The sequence below is a fragment of the Maylandia zebra genome, linkage group LG3 (genome assembly GCF_041146795.1).
Source record: "Maylandia zebra isolate NMK-2024a linkage group LG3, Mzebra_GT3a, whole genome shotgun sequence".
Taxonomy (NCBI): Eukaryota; Metazoa; Chordata; class Actinopteri; order Cichliformes; family Cichlidae; genus Maylandia; species Maylandia zebra.
Window position 1 is genome coordinate 7,775,899 of NC_135169.1, and position 21,390 is coordinate 7,797,288.

The 21,390-nt window shown below is 40.6% G+C and overlaps 1 long non-coding RNA gene across 1 annotated transcript; it reads right to left on the reverse strand.

Moving 5' to 3' along the window:
* Positions 1 to 338: 338 nt before the first annotated feature.
* LOC143416948 (uncharacterized) lies at positions 339 to 6,436 on the reverse strand. Its single transcript, XR_013097184.1, has 5 exons — positions 6,380 to 6,436; positions 4,723 to 4,961; positions 4,032 to 4,083; positions 1,579 to 1,625; positions 339 to 1,412 (listed from the first exon to the last, which is right to left on the reverse strand). It is a non-coding gene; the product is annotated as an uncharacterized LOC143416948 (long non-coding RNA).
* Between the last annotated feature and the right edge of the window lie 14,954 nt (positions 6,437 to 21,390).

A 21,390-nucleotide genomic window follows, 5' to 3' on the forward strand; every position in this document is an offset into this window, starting at 1 on the left:
CGCTCTCTAGGCCCCTAGCTGGACATTGTTACTGTGAAAGGCGGCCTCCTGAACGAGTTCGTTGCTGCGGTTGGCTTCGTGGTTGGCTTCGCGGTCGGCCTCCGGATCTGCTCTGTCACCACCACTGCTTTCCGTGTGGTTTGTTCCCGTACCTGGTTGGTCTTTTTTTCTCCGCCGCTGCATTCCGCGGTGGAGTTTATATATCTATATATATATATATAGATATATAGATATATATAGATATATATATATATATCTAAAGACATTGTGTCTTTTTGTCAAAAGACATTCAGAAAGAAGACACAAGACTAGTTTCAATTGGTAAATTCAGTCTTTCTTATTTATTAGTTGATGATGATACTCCCAGACAATCATTTTATCGTTATAACTGCATTAAAATCCATTGAGCCAATATTTGCAGCTTCTATGGCAAAAGTGTTTATAAATGATGAGCTTCCAACAATAAGTTAAACATATGATGAGTTTGGAAAAATCCCATTAAAAAAGTCCCATTAATCAAACATTTGGATTAATTTTCATGAGCTCAGACTTGTTGAAAATCCAGAGGAGCTGGAACTGTGTGAACTGAGCTTCAGAGAAACACAACATACTGATATTCACTGTGAAGCTTTGAGTGGAAAAAATATAGAAAAACAACATGTGGGCCTGGAACAATAGCAGCTTGCATCTTTAAAAGACTGAAGAGGAAGAAGTTTACAAGAAATCATTTAGAACAGTTTCAAACATCAACTGATTGAATCTATGAATCTGAAAACATGTTTCTGAGTGAAAGAGACAGACATGTACAGACTGAACTATCTTTTCAACAACTGTTACAGTGTTTCTCTAACAGGAGGGCACTCTTTACACTCAACTCAACAGAAGCACTGATGAACCATATTCAACTGCAAACCCAGGATAAAGAGTTTCAGTGAATGTGGTGTTGAAGGTGTAGATGTGGATCAGAGTGTCAGAGAAGACTCTGTAGAAGGACAGAGTGCCAGCAGGACAGTCCACATACACTGCCACTCTGTTAGAGGAAGAGGAAGAGGAGGAGGAGGAGGAAACAGAGGTTAATCTGTTATTGTGAACTACACCTTGAGTGTCATCATTAGAGCAGATCAGACACCAGGAAAGCTCATTCCCTCCAAACGTAGAGTCCATACTGATTCCTTTCCTTTTGATTCTTCCGTAACTAACTGATACATGCACCTCTCCTTTCCATTCAACCTCCCAGTAACAGCGACCAGTCAGACCATTTCTACACAGCAGTTGAGGATCACCATCAAATCTGTCTGGATGATCAGGATATGACTGAACCTCATCAAATGTACATGTCACCCTTCTGTTGTTGTCAGACAGTTTGAGGTATTTTTGTGCTGTCATTGTGTCGATTGTGAGTTGACAGGAATCTGATGAGAGAACAAACACAATCCAGCTGTAGTTATTGATCCATCATCACTTGACACTTTGATGATGACTCCTGACATCAGAGATGTGAATGAGTGATGTGACAGTTTGAAGATGGTTGAATGTGTGCTGCTTTGTTTTCACGACTCCCATTAAAAACACACTTACACTTCCTTAGACTTTGTCTGAGTGATAGGACTCCAGCAGGCTCCACCCTGAAAGGAGGAGGGGGGTCAAACCAGCACAGTCTCTTTCAGCATGCACACATGGACATTACATGGCTTTCATACACATACTGTTAGACACCGATAAAGGAACAGTCCGAGATTTTCACAAATACACTTCAATCCATATGTGGCTCAAACTGCTAATGATCTGCACTCAGTACAACACTGTATTGAATGAAATATAACTGATTCAAACTGTCACCTTCATTATTTTTATATTCCTCTTCTGTTTAGCTGGAAAGGATACCTCCCTGCCTTTGATTTTATTAATGACCTTTCATAGTTTCCTGTAGCATCCAGCGATCTGAAATGTGTTTCATGCTTTCTAACATACACTATAAACTCAAAACGTAAACTCAAAAGTTTTAGAACACCCTTTTCTACATATTTATTGCAGTTTAAGTCCTGTTAAGCACCCACACCCCAAAAATTAGGGGAAAAGGGAGGAGATCGCATTTAATCCATCATAACACGGGTTTAGAAGTATAAGTCCAAACATGTGTGGTATCCAAAGAAACAACGAAAACAAGTGATGATTAAAAGAGCAGTTATGTAAAAGTCCACTAAACAAACAACTGAACCAGAAATTCTCATGTAACCAGCTAAAGAAAGGCTAGCTAGCCTTCAGAGCTATCACAGATTCCAAATACCAATGTTCATCATGCTCAGACCATAATTCACTGAAAGAGCTGCAAAGGAAGACCACAAAATCACATAGCGGTTCAAATGCACTAAGACAGAAGTTGGCTTACCATCCTGACTTTTCTTTTTTCCATTATTTCTGCGGTAGCCAGTAGCCCTGTGATATCAGCAGCTACCATGGCTAACTGGGCACATCAGAGCCACCTCTGTCCAAAACCATCATTTTCGACCCTACTACAGACACGTCACTGGACAGACGGCGCATGCTGTAAATCTGGGCCCATGTGGGGTTTGGCTGCAACTTCTGATTGGTTGGAGTTAAGTGAACATGGCATTGTTACAGTGATTCTATTTGCTCAAACGATTAAAAACAGGTGTTAACAATGCCAAAAAGTTTCAGCCTCTCAAAGTTTAAAAGGCCAGACGCCATTTAAACTACATGTGTGTGGCAGAAAGGGCCAGTAGCCTGTGAATATGTGGTTAATTCTTCAGAAGAGTTCTCTCAGGAGATTAGAAAGAAAATTGTAGACAAGCATGTTAAAGGTAAAGGCTATAAGACCATCTCCAAGCACCTAGATATTCCTGTGACTACAGTTACACATGTCATTCAGAAATTTAAGATCCATGGGATTATAGCCAATGTCCCTGGACGTGGCCGCATGAGGAAAATTGATGACAGATCAAAGAGACTGATAATCTGAATGGTAACAAAAGAGCCCAGAAAGACTTCTAAAGAGATCCAAGCTGAACTTCAAGCTCAAGGAACATTAGTGTCAGACCATCCGTCGTAGTTTGAGCTAAAGAGGGCTACATGGGAGATGACCAAGGAGGACACCATTGTTGAAAACAAATCATACAAAGCCAGACTGGAATATGCCAAACTACATGTTGACAAGCAGCAAAGCTTCTGGGAGAATGTCCTATGGACAGATGAGACCAAAATTTAACTTTTTGCCAAGGTACATCAGCTCTATGTTCACAGACGAAAAAATGAAGCATATCAAGAAAAGAACGCTGTCCCAACTGTGAAACACGGGGGAGGCTCGGTTATGTTCTGGGGCTTCGTTGCTGCATCTGGTACAGGTTGTCTTGAATCTGTGCGGGGTACAATGAAATCTCAAGATTATCAAGGGATTCTAGAGAGAAATGTGCTGGCCAGTGTTAGAAAGCTTGGTCTCAGTCACAGGTCATGGGTCTTACAACAGGACAATGACCCAAAACACAGCTTAAAACACTCAAAAATGGCTAAAAGGAAAACACTGGACTATTTTAAAGTGGCCTTCTATGAGCCCTGACCTCCATCCTATTGAGCATCTTTGGAAACAGCTGAAACATGCAGTCTGGAAAAGGCATCCTTCAAACCGGAAACAACTGGAGCAGTTTGCTCATGAGTCGGCCAAAATACCTGCTGAGAGGTGCAGAAGTCTCCGTTACAGGAATCGTTTGAATGCAGTGATTGCCTCAAAAGGTTGTACAACAAAGTATTAAGTTGTAGGTAATATCATTTTTGTCCAGGCCTGTTTCATGCATTTATCTTTTTTTAAATAATTCAGTTGAAGCATGGTTGAAAAGTTTCATTGGTTAACATTCATAGAACTTTTATTTATTATTACTTTTGTCAGATTAAAGTTATTTCTGTGACCATTGTGAGTTTTTCTTTCATTGAATGAAGGGTACCAACAATTTTGTCCACGTCTGTATCTGAAAGGTTTATTGAGTGACAGACAAAATGGATTTTTGAACTTTACTTACAGTTTCTGGGTTACTTCACTGCCCTGAGCGAGACCACTATTCGGCACTCTTCCTTAATTTTTCAATTTAAAAAGAAAATAGAGAGGAAAACATTGAGTCAGTGGGAAACAACTCCAAAATGTACTTCAATTGAATTGCTATCTATGTACAGCACAGAGACCTGCAGTAGTAACTACCTGTTTTATAACTTTATTTAAGCTCAATAATAAAAGTAGACAAAGTAAAAACATAACATTGGGTGTAGCGTGTTTTCCACGAAAGTCAGTTCATGAAAATGAAATGAAAAGATGAAAGCAAGATGAATTGCTTAAATATCAATAAATCAAAGGTGTTAATTTCTTCATGCAATTTTTGGAGAGGTAAAGGTAAAACAGGCATAACAGGATAATCTTTTTAGAAATGTTATTATTTAATGTATTAATAGTTTGGCTGGACAATTAACAAATTAATGGCATGCTATTTATTAAGGGAGTAACTGGGAAGAAAAATAAATAAATAAAAATATTAACTAACCTGAATCGCTAAAAACAAAAAACTAACAAAAAAATATCTTTAGGATATTTCCTCTAAGTAATTTGAGGAGAAACGTGAGAAATTTAAAAACAAAGTGACACAACCTGACTCTCAACATGCTTAATAAAATAAACCTTTGTATTTATTTTGTTGTTTTCATGTCTTTTTTTTCACTTACTATTATTCATCATCATAATAATCAACGTTGCCACCTCCACTGCATGGTCTGAATAGCTCTGTATCATCACATCTACCGTTTTCAGCCTGTCTGCATTCTCCAGACGACTCTTTTTGATAGTCTGGAAATCACCTACAGGTTCATTCTGCAGGTAAAAGTGGAAACGTTTCAGCTGTTCCTCTCCCAGATCATCCAGCATTTCCAGGAGTTGCAATGGAACAGACTTCGCCATCATTGATCTGTAAAATACGAGAGGGCATTTTCATCTGAAAGAACAAGAGATTATCCATTAACTGTGGATACAGGAGGAAAGACTGAGTTTTTGTCCCAGTCACTGGACCAGCTCTTTATTCTCTCAAGGATAATTGGGTGCATGTGAGTTTCACCAACCATGAGGTCATGTGTTTTGTGGACTTTTTGCCAGCAATGTTCCCAGTGGGTGATGGACTCCATCAGTGTTGCCCTATGTCACTGATTCTCTTATTAATAGACAGAATTTCTAGGTGTAGCCAAGTGGCAGAAGGTTTCCACTGGGGTGGTCTTAGAATCAGAATCAGAATCAGAATACTTTATTGATCCCTGGGGGAAATTATTTTTTGTTACAGTGCTCCATTTTAAACCAACATTAAGACAAGACAGACAATACGCTAACTAAGAATAGTACAATATATACATATATATACATACATACATACATACATAAGTCACTTAGAATCTCATCTCTGCTTTTCACAGTTAGTGTGGTTCTGTTGGCTTCTTCAGGTGGTGGCCTTCACCTCTCATTTGCAATGGAAATGAGATTCAGCACCCGAAATGGTGAAATACCCACTTTGGGGTGAGTTACTACCCCAAGTGGAGGAATTTAAGTGTCTCAAGTCTTGTTTACGAGTGAGGCGAGGACACGGGAGATCGGCAGATGGATTGGTGCTGAGTATCTGAGTGACCCAGCCATCTGAGAGAAGAGGGAGTGAGAGGATTTTTCCACACCGTGTTGGTATTCTCAAAAAGCCTGAGAATCCTCTCAGAGAGCTCTGAGCTTAGCCTCCAAATATCAGGAAGGATAGGAAGGAAGCTTAGGAGGTTCAGGAACATGATAAGAGCTGAGTTTTTTTGACATGTTTTTAACTGTCTGACTGTCTGACTCACACCTGAAAAATGAGGCTGTGTCTCATCTGGGCCTATGAGTGTGGAGCAACTTTGTCTTTCTTTTCAGATTTTCAGAGGCTATTACTGCAGTTTGTTGTCTGATTCTTTGATGCGATTCAAACAGGAGTACAAATGGATTCTATGATCAATCAAGGAAATATGAAGTTTACAACCCGACTGCAATCAAACACATTACAACTAACATTCATGTAATTTTAATTTTAAAGGACTGACAGGAAACATTTGGACACTGATGTATGTGATTTAATGGTGAGACAATGTTTTCATTCCAAGAAATAAAAAGGCACAGTTTGTTTATGAAGTTATCAATCAAACATGAACTGTTTATAAAGCTGTTTGTTTCAACTCAATCAGTAATTTAGAATCATGTGGATTTGTCTTCAAACACAACAGTGATCAAAGTTTATCCTGAACTAAGAGCTGAACATCAGGTCCAAACATCACAGAAACAAAGAGTCAAACTGTTAAAGGAGGAAAAAAGCAAACTTACAGTTTCTTCACACATACCAACAACAAGATCCACTCCACACCTAGGCACTAAACACAGACACACAGGTGAGCTGCTTCCTGGAAGGAGGCGGGACTCCACCTGAAGAGTGTGAGAGGGCGACACCTTCATGTGCTGATTTACAAATATGTTGTCTGACTGCTCAGACTGGCTCAGAGTGAACAAACTCATCACAGCTCGTCTCTGACACTTCAAACTATAAAAGTATGGAGGGCCACAAGAGCCACGCTAAAAAAAACATATGCATACAGCTTGTGTCACTAAAGAATGCAAGCTTGATCGATGACCTTTTGACCTGGGTGGGCCATTTATATGGATACAGCGTAATAACATGGGAATGGTTGGTGATATTAAAGTCCTGTTTGTGGCACATTAGTATATGTGAGGGGCAAACTCCTCAAGATGGGCGGTGACCATGGTGGCCATTTAGAAGTCGGCCATCTTGGATACAACTTTTGTTTTTTCAATAGGAAGAGGGCCATGTGACACATCAAACTTATTGGTAATGTCACAAGAACAACAATGGTGTGCTTGGTTTCAACGACCCAACTGTGGCCTGTCATTAAAATGTAAAAACTGGTGTATACTCTCATTGAAATATGTCAATAAAAGCTCATCTCTGCTCTCAGGGAGAATATATAACAGCAAGAGGTTTCAGCTCTGACTCGGTCTGGGCTCTACTTTCTTCTACTTTTAACAGAAAATGTCAACTACTGTATTAAGTGACGTCATCCTCATTCTAACCTGCTACTCACACACTGCACCACCGTAAGGAAAATATTTATACTGTAAAAATCAAAAATCAAAAACATGCCATTAATTAATTCAAGGTGATCTCTTTCTTTTTTTTTATTCCCACTGAAGCTTCTGTTGTGAATATCTGATAAGCAACAGGAGTCCTGCAGGTTCACTGTGACCCAAACTCCAGACTCAGTGAACATCACCTCACTGTTACAGGATACAACATCCACAGCAGCAGGAAGTTTCTCCAGGGTTCAGAGGTCGCTCATCAGAGGAAGGTTCACAGGTGTGTGTGAAATGGACTATTGCGATTGGTCTAACCTGTGAAAATGTGATAAATGTTCACTTCTTATAGTGAAGGAAATCACATTTTTCAGCCTTTTTTAAAAAATATATTTTGAGTTAGTTAAAACCTTCTAGCTTTGCTGAACACTGTGTGGAACAAACCTGATGACAGGAAGTCAAAGACAACTTAAACATCAACCAAACTAAGCTGACTGAGTCCATGGAAATCTGTAACCCTGTGTGCTTATTACAGTAAACGCAGCGGTTTTTCCTCTCTGTGTTTGACTTATAAACTGATTTATTGTGATCAACACAAATGTTAACAGAGGAAGGATTTTACTGACTGATCATTACAGTCGCAGCTTTCTGTGTGTGTGAGGATTTCTTCAGAGCACCTGATGATCACAGTTATTACCAGTCTGGTTTAACTAGTCTGTCCCCTCACTGTTTCACAGAACAGCATCATCAAATGCTTCAGATGTTTCACAGTTTCACGAAGCTTCGCTCTAGGATTGAGCTAGTGTGTGTCTCGTGGTGGAACAATTCAAAAGCCTAACTGACCACAAAGCACGTTTCCACGTAACCTATGACAACAGACTGTATGTACAGTGGGGCAAAAAAGTATTTAGTCAGCCACCGATTGTGCAAGTTCCCCCACTTAAAATGATGACAGAGGTCAGTAATTTGCACCAGAGGTACACTTCAACTGTGAGAGACAGAATGTGAAAAAAAAATCCATGAAATCACATGGTAGGATTTGTAAAGAATTTATTCGTAAATCAGGGTGGAAAATAAGTATTTGGTCACCTCAAACATGGAAAATCTCTGGCTCTCACAGACCTGTAACGTCTTCTGTAAGAAGCTTTTCTGTCCCCCACTCGTTACCTGTATGAATGGCACCTGTTTGAACTCATCATCTGTATAAAAGACACCTGTCCACAGCCTCAAACAGTCAGACTCCAAACTCCGCCATGGCCAAGACCAAAGAGCTTTCGAAGGACACCAGGAAAAGTACTGTAGACCTGCACCTGACTGGGAAGAGTGAATCTACAATAGGCAAGCAGCTTGGTGTGAAAAAATCAACTGTGGGAGCAATCATCAGAAAATGGAAGACATACAAGACCACTGATAATCTCCCACGATCTGGGGCTCCACGCAAGATCTCATCCCGTGAGGTCAAAATGATCATGAGAACGGTGAGCAAAGATCCCAGAACCACATGGGGGGACCTGGTGAATGACCTGCAGAGAGCTGGGACCAAAGTAACAAAGGTCACCATCAGTAACACACTACAACGGCAGGGAATCAAATCCCGCAGTGCCAGACGTGTTCCGCTGCTGAAGCCAGTGCATGTCCAGGCCCGTCTGAAGTTTGCCAGAGAGCACATGGATGATACAGCAGAGGATTGGGAGAATGTCATGTGGTCAGATGAAACCAAAGTAGAACTTTTTGGTATAAACTCAACTCGTCGTGTTTGGAGGACGAAGAATACCGAGTTGCATCCCAAGAACACCATACCTACTGTGAAGCATGGGGGTGGAAACATCATGCTATGGGGCTGTTTTTCTGCCAAGGGGACAGGACGACTGATCCGTGTTAAGGACAGAATGAATGGGGCCATGTATCGTGAGATTTTGAGCCAAAACCTCCTTCCATCAGTGAGAACTTTGAAGATGAAACGAGGCTGGGTCTTCCAACATGACAATGATCCAAAACACACCGCCTGGGCAACAAAGGAGTGGCTCCGTAAGAAGCATTTGAAAGTCCTGGAGTGGCCTAGCCAGTCTCCAGACCTCAACCCCATAGAAAATCTGTGGCGGGAGTTGAAAGTCCGTGTTGCTCGGCGACAGCCCCAAAACATCACTGCTCTCGAGAAGATCTGCATGGAGGAATGGGCCAAAATACCAGCTACTGTGTGTGCAAACCTGGTAAAGACCTATAGTAAACGTTTGACCTCTGTTATTGCCAACAAAGGTTATGTTACAAAGTATTGAGTTGTATTTTTGTTATTGACCAAATACTTATTTTCCACCCTGATTTACGAATAAATTCTTTACAAATCCTACCATGTGAATTCATGGATTTTTTTTTCACATTCTGTCTCTCACAGTTGAAGTGTACCTCTGGTGCAAATTACTGACCTCTGTCATCATTTTAGGTGGGGGAACTTGCACAATCGGTGGCTGACTAAATACTTTTTTGCCCGACTGTATATTGTCTGCTTTAGAAAAGTGGAAGAAAATGGATGGATGGGCTATGACGTAGTCACACAAAGAACAAAGGAAAGCATGTAAGCAAACCCAACAGAATAAAAGTCATACTTTGCTGGTTTTGCTGTAGAGCAGGACCGACCACGGTCACCTCGTTCAGTTTGCTGAGCATGTGTGGAAAACTTCGACTAATGGAAGGACACAGAGTTTGTGTTCTGGTATTCTGAGCCACAGAATCGCTGGACTCCAAAACTAAATCATCATCAGTTACTCTGACCTGCCGTCAGCAATGAGACAAACACATTCAAGTGAAACACCAGCTCCTGCTTTTACTGGCTGAGCTGATGATGTTTTCTTCTCATACTGTGGTGATGAAGACTTTGAAGAGATCATTGCTCCCTCGGTCAGAGTTACACGTAAGATCTGGATCTGTCAGAGGAAGCAGGTGAGTGTCTGAGCTCTAAGAGAAAAAACTCGTGAAGGAGATTTTCTGTTTATGAGCATCATGAGGAGGATATTGTTCCATCCTTTAACATGGATGATGACACTTTCTGTTGGACGTCTTTGGGTTGCAGTGAGTATTGAGTGCAGGCTTAATACTGACAGCTCAAATTGCTCAAATGATCCATGTGTGGAAAAAAATGCATCTGCATTTTGTGAAAATATTGTTTGTGACTGAATATTTTTATTGGAAATTTGGGTTTAAATGAATTCGGTTCCTCTGCAGAGAAGCAGAAGTGTCATTTATGGATTTAGGTGGTGATACTGAAGAGCAGAGGTAATCATGAGCTTATAAGAAACACAATATGCAGTGTTCTTAACAGGTATCTGCCACCACCTCGTCAAAGATAACCTGAGTAATACAAATGTTGTTTTTAAAAGATGATAATTTTATTTAGGGAAAATGTTATCCAAACCTACCTGTGTGCAAAAGTCTGTACCTTGTGTCAACCTTGGCATCGAGAACTGCAATCAAGCATGTGTGGATTTTCGTCTTATCTTCTTTGAAGGATGGTTTGAATTCAGACACATTGGAGGTTTTTTTCAGCACGAATGGCGGTTTAAGGTCAGCGAGTTGCCCTCGTCCAACCGGAGAGCGCAAAGTTGAAGTCTGAGTCACCCACGAGGAACACAGATGTGTTTAAACAGTCAGTCTGGTGGACTTAAAGGTTTGGTTTGTAGTTATGGGAGTTGTGGAGCTAACCTGCTGACAGATGAACAAAGATTGTCTCCACACAGTGATCATAAAGGAGCTGTTATCATTATTCATGATGGACTCATGCCTTCGCAGGTTTCTGTCAAAATTCTGTTTGGGTTGAGTGCTCCGTTTATTTTTCTGCAACAAGGTCAAACACAGAAGAGTGTCAAAGGGCACACTCTGAAACTGTGTTCAGGCAGGAGAGAGTGGGTGGGAGTGGGCAGATTGTAGTGACTAAACTCTTTTAGGTACTGCAGCTGATTATCTGACAGGAAGAAGGCAACGAGGCCTGAGCTCTGCAACCCCAATAATAGATGACAACCTGGTGATGAGTGATGGTGAAGGGCGGGCTTGCTGCTGCATCACTACACAGAAAAACTCTTTGACATGTTTATTAAGATTACCTCAGAGTTTTTTAAAATTATGTTTTTATAATTGGGCATAATATCATAGCCATTTCTTATGGGAGTGGCTACATGCTTATCTAAACTCTCATTCCCACCTTGACTCTTGGTCTTCTTCACCTTCTTCTCTTTGGAGCTTAGATGTCTGTGACCAAAAAAAATTACAAACAGAGATTAAGAAGAAGCCAATTATTTATAATACAATAAGGATGAGGGAAATGTGTAAAGGTTGGGTAGAGAAGACTGCACTTCATTCGTGACTCCTTTATTGAGAAAAAAAGACTTCGTTCCAGGAATGTCTCGCAGTATGCTCGATAAGTGGCATAAAAACGGATTAAGGGTAATTGGTGACTTGTTTTACAACAACACACTGATGAACTTTGAGCACCTGCAGTCAAATTTTAATAGAGACCATTTTTTTGACTTTCTCTAGGTTTATAATTTTGTTCATTCCAAAACTCCATAGTCTCCAGAAATAGTTTTATATGATGATATGGAGACATTTCGTTTTAAGTGAAAAGCCAGAACTCATTGTATTTCTGTGTTTTATACTCTTCTGTAGACTCTCAGTAGCAGCAAACTGAGCGCTATTCATAAATGGGAGAGAGATCTTAATATTCAATATACTGAAGAGGCATGGAAAGGAGCCATTAACATAGCTAGAACCACTTTTACTTGCAAACGCTTGCAAGAAACTGTCAGTGTTTGAGACGGACTCAGGCGCAGACCAGAAATCCTTGGCAAAAGAGTGTGCGTTTATTTACAGTGAAACACCAGGTGGGAATATATATACAGTGTGGCCAAAGGAGGAGATAGAAGCCACAGACATAAAGACAAGAAAGCTCCTTACCATGCATGGAGGGTTTCACCCCAAGTCCAGCACCCTGAGGCTGTACGCTAAGCGGAAGGAAGGGGGCCGGGGACTGGTGAGTGTCAGCACCACAGTCCAGGATGAGACAACAAACATCCAAGAATACATTGGGAAGATGGCCCCAACTGACCGAGTGCTCAGTGAATACCTCAGGCAGCAGATACATATCCCACAACTTAGACATTCACATTACTCATACTCTCATAACACATACATATAAGACCTTGGGGTGGGCATGCTACACGGTGTCCAGAAGACCATCAGGGTGTACACCTCACCCCTGGCGTCGTTGCCCACCTCTCAATTTTAAATATACGTAGACATTGAGGGCTAACAGGAGGGACTATGCGCTTACCTGCTGCTCTCTGGCAGGTAGCTCCATGCCCTCCTGGGTTTTAAATGCACCTTAGAACACACATGCATCAACACTACAATGAGCGGGTGGAGGGAGGTTTGGAGTCTTCTCTCACTCCCGTTCTCTGCAGCCTGTTGGACCGGGGGGGCTAGGAGGAGGAGTTGGCCGTCCGATTGGGGTCTGGAGTGTGGGGCCTCCCTGCTGCTGCGGAATCGGGGCGGTCTGCATCTCCCCACCGCAGGGAAAAGGGTAACACCACCTGAGTCTGGGTGCAGTTTCCCCCTCCAGGGGCAAGGGTACCTAGACCCGGTTCGTAGAGTACGCTTGGGGAGTGTGATTGTGTGTACAGCGTCTCTTTATGTCTGTCTCCACGTTGGTTGAGTGTGGAGTAAGTGCATATGAGAGCATGAGGGTGGGAATGGATGTTTGTATCTGTGTGTGCCTGTATGTCTGTGTCTATATGTCAGGTTGGGTATCAGACGCCACCTCTCTGGGGACATCTCAGGCCCTCCAAGGTTTGGAGGCCTATGAGGACGCCCTCAGACATCGGTGCATTGGTAGTCCTTTGTGTCCGGGGATGGACGTCCAGGTACGCACCGACTGCTAGTCGGGGCCTGGAGCCTGGGGCTCGCTCGGGCCACTTCGGGGGTGGGGTGCCCTCGGCCTCTCGGCCTGGGGCTCGGTCACTCTGGCACAGCTGGCTGCCGGCGGAGCTCACAGACACGTCACTGCTGTAGCTCAGGTGGCAGAGCAGGTCAGCCACTAATCAGAAGGTCGGTGGTTCGATCCCAGGCTGCCTCCTGGCTGCATGCCAAATATCCTTGGGCAAGATACTAACCCCATGTTTGCCTAGTGGTGGTGGTGAGAGGGCCCGGTGGCGCCAGTGTTCGGCAGCCTCACCTGTCAGTGCGCCCCAGGGCAGCTGTGGCTATAACGTAGCTTTCCATTGCCAGTGTGTGAATGTGTGTGTGAATGGGTGAATGACTGAATGTAGTGTAAAACGCTTTGGGGTCCTTAGGGACTGAGTAAAGCGCTATACAAATGCAGGCCATTTACCATTTTATTTACCCCCTGGCTTCGGCTGCTGAGTGAGCCCTCATCTGGGACTCTCCTCAGCTCTTTCTGGGACAGTGGTGCGGCTGCCCCTCTGTGGGTCTTCCTTGGTCTCTTGTGTTCTGGGGACCTCTGGATGTCTGGAGTTTTGATCTCCTCCATACCTGCTTCATGCCCTGGAGGACGGGGCTGTGGCCCCCCCACACCCTCTAGCAGATCATTACATGAAGGAACCTTTTAAAAACAAGCGCGTCCATGCTCACAGGTGTACACACGGGTGATCACACACACAAACTACACCCTTTTTGGCTCCTACCTCAAAGCACACTGTGTTCTGTTGATCTTATGTGCTGCACAATAATGTTTAATATTTAGTATTTACTGTCATATTCCCATATATCATTGTGATGTTGTTTATTCTATTGCTCTTTTTTCGTCTTCTGCTCGTTTTCTCTTTTTTCTTTCTCAACAGGTGATCCAGGTGATTGATATATGTATTTTTTTGTCTGCTTATTTTGTTGTTTTTTGTTGTTTGCCCTTTATCACCTTTCCTCTTCCCCACTGTTTTTCTTTCCCTCTTTCTTTCTCCCCTTTCTTTGCCCCAGTCAAGTCTGTCCTGTCTTTAGCAAGTGAAAATAAAATAAAATAAACAATAAAAGGAGAATCAAATAGACCATTATGGCAAGGCTGGGATGGTCCATTTGATAAAGTAAAATCCGTTGGGCATCTTTCTTCGCCTTTAGACAATAATTCTGATGGCAAAAGAGCCAAGCGGGACAGGCGGAAAGAAAAAAAAGAAGACCCAAATGCCATGTTGCAATACTATACTGCTATGGTAGCCAACGTTTCAAATGCAGGTTTGACAGGTTTGTGAGTGTACACTTTATCCAATACCTAGTGAGGGTTATTGACATTTACCACTGGGTGGCTGTAGCTCAGGAGGTAGAGCAGGTCATCTACTGATCGGAAGGTTAGTGTTTTGATCCCTGGCTCCTCCAGTCTGCATTTCAAGAGTGTGAATGTATATGAATTGGGGTAAGTAGCACTCAGTTTAGAGAAAGTGTGTCATTTGGTGAATGTGGCTTGTTATATAGAGCACTTTGACTAATCCGTGAGAGTAGAAAAGCACTGTATAAGGATCACTCCATTCAATGTCTGAACAGAGATTTGTCATGTTACTTTTGCACTATTATGTTCGACACATTAGGCTGACATCTGCTGGCCTGCTCTGGCCCCAGGAAGACAATTGACTATGGTTGCTGGTAGTGGTGCAACAGATCACGGTTGATCCGTAATCCGAACTGATCCCACTCCACGGTTCAGCACGCACGTGATCCGAAGATTCGATAAAGAAGGAAAAAAAGTATGTGTATGGTGCGCGTGGTCAGTCTGTCAAGCGATAGTTATGGCCAGTGCTAGCGGTCCAAGTGGTGGAGCAGAGGAGTTTGCGGCATTTAAGCAGCCCTTTTCTCCCCAATACGACCGGGCTAAAGCTATTGTTAGATTTGTATTGTTGATTGTCATTTATGCAATAGAAATATCTAGTCATATATGCTTAGAGTTGTATAATCAATGTCATGTTGGTAGAGGTTTGATCCTTATAGTCTGCAAAGACTTTGTGTTCATTCCAGAGTGTTCTGGCATTCACACCTACATCCTGGGAGCATGGGAGAGGTCGTACCTTCTCTTATTGTTTTATGGTAGGATAAACGTATCTATGTCTGTTTTAGGCTAAGTGCCTTTTGTTTAGATGAACTGCTGGACTTCCAGACCAGCAGGTTTAGGGAAGTCTTTATGGGGTCACACTCTGACCACACACACACTTACACAACGCACAAGCAAGGTACTCTTTGTGTGTATGTAGACATCATATGTTAATGAACCTATGTATATTCAAAGAGAGTCAAAGTGTTATACAAAGCAATATTACTGGAGTCAAGATCATGGGTCGAGAGCACAAGATTTCCTTGTTTGCTGATGATATTTTGATTTACTTGACAAATCCAAATATTACTTTTCCCAAGCTGTTATCACTTCTGGAGACCTTTAGCTCACTATCAGGTTATAAACGAAATATATCGAAGACTCAGATATTAACTTTTAATTATAAGCCAAATCAGGAAATTAAGTCTAAAGTCAATTTGAACCGAGAGTCGGAGCAGATGAAGTATCTTGGAGTAAATATCACTAAAGATCTCTCTAAAATATATAATGCAAATTTTAATCCTTTGTGTTATAAAATAAATGAGGATATTAAAAGATGGAACTTTGCACCATTTTTAAATTTTGAATCATGTATTGATACAGTTAAAATGAATATCTTGCCCTGGATCCTTTATCTGCAAACACTCCCAGTTGAAATAACTGATAAACAATTTCTTTTTTTTATTTTACTATTATCTATTTTATTGGGACAGCTGTTGAACATAACAGTTTGCCTTTTTACATTTTCTTTGCTGTCACATTTTAACTTATAATTAAAAAATAAAGAAAACAACAAAAACAAAACAAAACAATTTCAGGAGTGGGACAAAAAAATCTCGAGGTTCATATGGCAGGGAAAAGACCACGGATTAAGTACCAAACTATCCAGTTGGCTAAAGACAAAGGGGGTTTGGGTTCCCATGTTTGAAAGATTATTATACTTCAGCTCAATTGAGGATATTAGTGTGTTGGTGTAATGTAGACTACCAAGCGAGATGGAAAGAAATAGAAACAGAAACAGTGGCCTTAAGAGATTTTCCAATTCAGACAAGTTTAGGGGATATAACACTTATTAAAAAAATTTATCAAGGAAATCAATGGATTAACTTGCCTATAAATTTTTGGTTACAATTTCTTAATAAGAATGATTGGAATGAAGAGGCCAGGATTTTAAGATTGATTTAGATTTTTTACCCAATAAGTTAGATGTAAGATATAAAAAATGGGCAGGACAAGGCTTAATGGCATATTGTATGTTTTATGATAAGGGAATTCTTAGGGACTTCCAGTCAGTAAAAGATCAATACCAGTTAAGTAAAATGTATTTTTTTAGGTTTCTTCAAATTAGGCATCACCTACATAACTTTATACCTAAGAGAACAGATCTTTTCTCTCTTCCTGTTTTGAATATATTTGTCAAGGCTTACCAGGCAGACCCTGGCCTCAAGGTGATTTCTAGATTGTTTAAGGGTATACAAGAGGTTAAGAAGCGGAATACTACCTACATTAAAAAAAATGGGAAAGGGAAACAAATACAGCAATTTCAAATGACATTTGGTATCAGCAGTGTGCTTTTCAGTGGAGAATTTCTAGTTCTAATGTTTTGGTTGGAACAGTCTCTGTAGGTTTTTTTATTACTCCTGCACAAAGTAAACATTATTCTAATAATTCTAGCTGCTGGAGAAACTGTGGGGCCCAAGGAATAAAACACTTCCGCTTGTTTTGGTCTTGCCCATTAATCAACACTTTTGGGGAATCGATTCATTCTGAGTTACAGATCATTTTTAGTATGCAACTCCCCTTTAATTGGGATGAACTTTTGTTTGGATATTTATACTCAGTAAATGTGGATAAAATGTCCAAGCTGTTGTATGGTATTCTGAGTCTGGCTGCCCGTAAGACTATTACTAAGAAATGGCTAAGTGTGAAAATCCCATCACTAAATGACTGGTATGAGATTGTTTATGGGTTGTTTAAAATGGAAAGAATTACCTTCATTAATAGACTCCAATATGACATATTTAGTGATATTTGGGATAAATGGAAACATTAAATTTTGTCAAGGAGACCCGATTTAGTTTGAATCTCTGTAATTATGTATGCCATATTTCTGAATTGTTATGTGTATATATGTATATGTCAGTATGTATGAGTGTATAGGCGAATACATATGTATGTAGGTATGTGTATGTATGTATGTGTATGTATATGGGTGTATATGTGCATATGTATGTGTGTGTGGTTATATATATATGTGTATATATATGTGTGTGTGTGTGTGTGTGTGTGTGTGTGTGTGTGTGTGTGTGTGTGTGTGTGTTTAATATATGTATATACACACTAGATGGTGTGGGATAAAAGGGGGTGTTTTATTGTTATTTTAGCATCAGCATTATTATTACATCAGAATCATATAACAAGCATTGCATTAAACATTTATTGAAGCTTTTGACATTACATTAACATTTGTATTACAGTGATTGTTATAACCTCAGGTTGATCTTCTATTTACAGGTGTCAGGATAGTCATATGATCTTTCATTGCAGGTGTAACCATGATCATTTTTAGACATATTGCAGTTTGTTGCTCATTATAGAGTTGTGCTCAAGTTAATAAGGGTTAAAAGCTACAGTCAGCGCGATGTGTGGCTGATCTATGGAGTGGAGTGACCCATAGAGGGCCGCACGCGCTTACATAACACTGATATCATGTTATTCTTTGTGATCTTTTAATCAGTTATATCTTTTGTTAAGTTTTAAGTAGTGGCAGTTGATTAAACAACATTAATTTAATATTACATACTTGATTCAGAGCATTACACACAGATCAACTTAACAATCTGCAGAACCTTGTAGCTGCAATGTTGTGTCTCCATAAGCGACAGTTGGCTACAGGAGATAAGTGGGAGTCAGTGCCTGTCCTCGAGAAGGAGAGAATGTTCCTTTGCTGTGTCAAAAGTAGTCAACATTGATTGTATTGTACCTGCCTTAGGCATGAGGGGGCGTTCTAATACCCTGATTTCATAAAACAATTGTGTGGTTTTTGAGGTGAGATCTGATGCTGTCTGCGTACGGTGTCCATCTCCCATGCGTGTATTCATTAAATCATCGTTTGACTCAACCCGGCCGGACCAGTGTTGTTATTTTGGTTTTTCCTCTTGTATCCACCCCAATATTTGAATCCGTAACAATGGTACACCCGTTTGTTTATTTTTGATTATTTGTTTATTTTGGTTTATTTGTGTTCTTATAGGTTGTTTATTAAAAAATATCAACAAAAAAAAGGAAAAAGAAAAAGCACTGCATATTCATGTAACCACAATAAAAGGAGTGCTATGGGGAACCTGGCTGAGAGTCTGACGGAGGTCAAGTGGGTGGAACGACACTTGGCTCTAGGCAAGTCTCCCTCATGCATGAGTACCATAAGGAACTTTGCCTACTTGGTGTTCAATGCTTTTGCTGTGTAGTTAAATTGTCTCGTTCCAGAGGTGGGCCTGTGCTAGACAGACCCAACAGCTATTACAAAAGCTACTGGGATGTTTAGCTGCAGACGGGAGGCTGTATTCCCTTGTGCAAAACAAAGAGTTTAAACTATAATGAATGTGCTTGAGCCACGCTATGATATCCCGTTGCACGTCCACTTCAGTGACAAGATCGTACCCAGGCATGTATGAGCAGGAAAAGTTTAAAGTTATGGGTGAACTGTCCCTGGCATCTTCTGTTGCCCAACTACAAATGGGTGGACCTCCAGGTCAACGGAAAGCTACGTGACCATGACCGCTCATTACAGCAGAGTGTTAGATACAAAGCCCTATACTGCCCTATATCGCGCCTTTATTTGTTTTTATATAATTGTGTGGAAAATGTCTTGAGTTGAATGTTTTTAATAGGCAAAAAATACTTAAATAAGTTAATAAGTAAATGTTAAATTTTTTTATTTTTTTATTTTTTGCTGATCCGAAAATTGATCTGATCCATGACTTAAAACCATGATCCGATCCGAACCGTGAGATTTTTGATCTGTTGCACCACTAGTTGCCAGTGTCTCTAGCTTCACATGTCTGAGAACAGAATCACCAATTACCAGAGTTTGACCCCCGGCGGGTGTGTCGCCGAGTGGGGAAGAAAAACGTTTAGACACATGAACAGGTTGGTGGTGTACCTGGGGTTTCTGTTTAGGACTATGCTTCCTCCTCACCGTCACCCAGCCGCCCTCTTTTCCCAGCTGCTTCTGGTCTGCCGGGGAACAGCTGCTAGTCATCCTGCTAGTGAGTTGGCTATGAGCTAAGCTAAGCTAACGAAACAGTAAAGACACAGTGAGTGAATACTTTGGCTATAAATTAGGTACCGATTACACAGAGAGTGTTCTTCGGGTGAAGCACCTTGAAGATTAGACTATGAAAAAAGGTATCTAAAAGTTTTTAATAAAATTGCTAAGCAGATAAGGTCTCAATACAGTCCTTTGACTTTTGAGCTGATTTTAAGCATGGTTCTGGCAGTTGTCCTTCCAACACAGTGTGTTTGTTTTGATTCGTGGCCTTCTAAGATGGTGCCGCAATCCCACAATGCACTGCAGCGTTACGTCAACTCCAAAGCCCTATAGTCTTATTAATTCCCAAATCGATTATTGCAACTCCCTGTTTTTTGGTCTCCCCAACAAGTCCCTCCATGAACTTAAACTTCAACTCTTAAGAATTCTGCAGCTCGGGTCATAACTCGTACTCCCTTAAGAGACCATATAACCCCAATTCTTCTTCTAGTTGCCCATAGAAGAAATTAAACTTTAAAATCTTAGTTCTCATGTTTAAGTGCATCCATAACTTTGCCCCTCCCTATCTCTGTGATGTGCTTCATATCACCAGTTTCCTGCTCTCTCAGATCTTCATCTGCCACTCATCTTGTTGTTTCTTCTGATTGTCTTGTCACTAAAGGGAACAGAGCTTTCAGTTGCTCTGCTCCTCGGCTCTGGAACTCACTTCATTCAGTCTTAAGAAATATACATTTCCTTCTCTTACTTATGTCACAGCTCAAAACCTACTTGTTTAAATTGGCTTACTCGCTTTAATACAGATCTTACTTGTTGTCAAATCTTGTGTATTTGTATTTTGTTGTCATTTGTTGTTTTTTGTATTTTAACTTTTTTTACTGATATCTTTTCTCTCTGTAAGGTGACCCTCAAATAAAATGTATTATTATTTTATATAAGTATGTTATTAAAAATATATGTAAGAGATGATTATGTAAAGATGAAAGCATAATATTACTTTTGCCCAGCCACGTCAACAAAAAACAAAATTAAGAGAATGTCAAAAACGTCAAAGAGAAATGGTCACACTGTGAATTCTTTAAAAAATGTTTGCATATTGTCATCTTCATGTAAAGTTCAATTTGACATTACTTTCTTATTGTTTTTGATGCAGTGTTTTATAAAATTCAGAGCAGAAATCATAACAATGAAACAGCATCTTAAAGTTTTACATCAAAGCAAATTGAATGTCTGTCACCAAATTCCAGCAGATTATTCACCAGGACACTTTTTGATAGTTTTCATATTTCATACAAACTAAAGTGATACACAACAAAAGCAGTGCTATACACATGTTTTTACATGTTTCTGAGTCTGATAACCAAGCTGTTACCAACAACCTGCACCATGTTCTTGTTCAAGATGGGAAAAAACACAACACAAGTTTCAAATGAGGATTGAAGCCTTTGCTGTTTACTAGATAAGCCGCATGCACTATGATCACTCAATACAATCAGATTCTGCTTAGAACTGCATTCAAAACTATTGAGCCAATATATTCAACTTATTTGGCTGAAACATTTTCAGATGATGAGCTTCCAACAATGAGTGAAACAGTAAGAGCATGGGGAGCTTGGAAACATCCCATTAAGAAAAAGAAATCAAACATTTGGATTCATTTTAATGAGCTCAGACTTGTTGAAAATGCCGAGGAGCTGGTTGTGAACTGAGCTTCAGAAAAACACAAGATACTGTGAAGCTTTGAGTGTAAAAAGACAGAAAAACAACATGTGGTCCTGGAATAATGGTAGCTTCCATCTTTAAAGGACTGAAGAGGAAGAAGTTTACAAGGAATCGTCTTGATGCTTCCTTCATCCAGGTAAATAAAACCCCAAAATTGGATTCTGTTCATCTGCCATGGGCTCC